Source organism: Octopus bimaculoides, chromosome 2, assembly GCF_001194135.2.
Source record: "Octopus bimaculoides isolate UCB-OBI-ISO-001 chromosome 2, ASM119413v2, whole genome shotgun sequence".
NCBI lineage: Eukaryota > Metazoa > Mollusca > Cephalopoda > Octopoda > Octopodidae > Octopus > Octopus bimaculoides.
In genome coordinates, this window is record NC_068982.1 from 25,828,009 (window position 1) to 25,828,361 (window position 353).

Genomic DNA, 353 nt, shown 5'->3' on the forward strand with positions numbered 1-353 from the left:
CCTGCATCCAGAGACATGCTTCTGAGTCTTTGCTCGTCATCAGTCTGGAGTAGCAATGGCCTGCTAGTTGGAGATGCCTGTCAAGCTCTCGTAAACATAATAATTCTAGTGAAACACATTCAGAAACAAGTCTCTAATGCAGGGTTAGCTAAGTGGAGGTGCTTGTCTCCCCCTTGTAAACATAAGGACGCAGGAAATGTGTGAAAGCCGACAGGAAGCGGTGCTGCTAGGACTAAATAGCAGTAGTATTATTCCCTTCATGGGACTGTCACATTAAGTTGACAGCATACAACTACTTTATATATATATATATATATATGTGTGTGTGTGTGTGTGTGTGTGTGTGTGTGTGT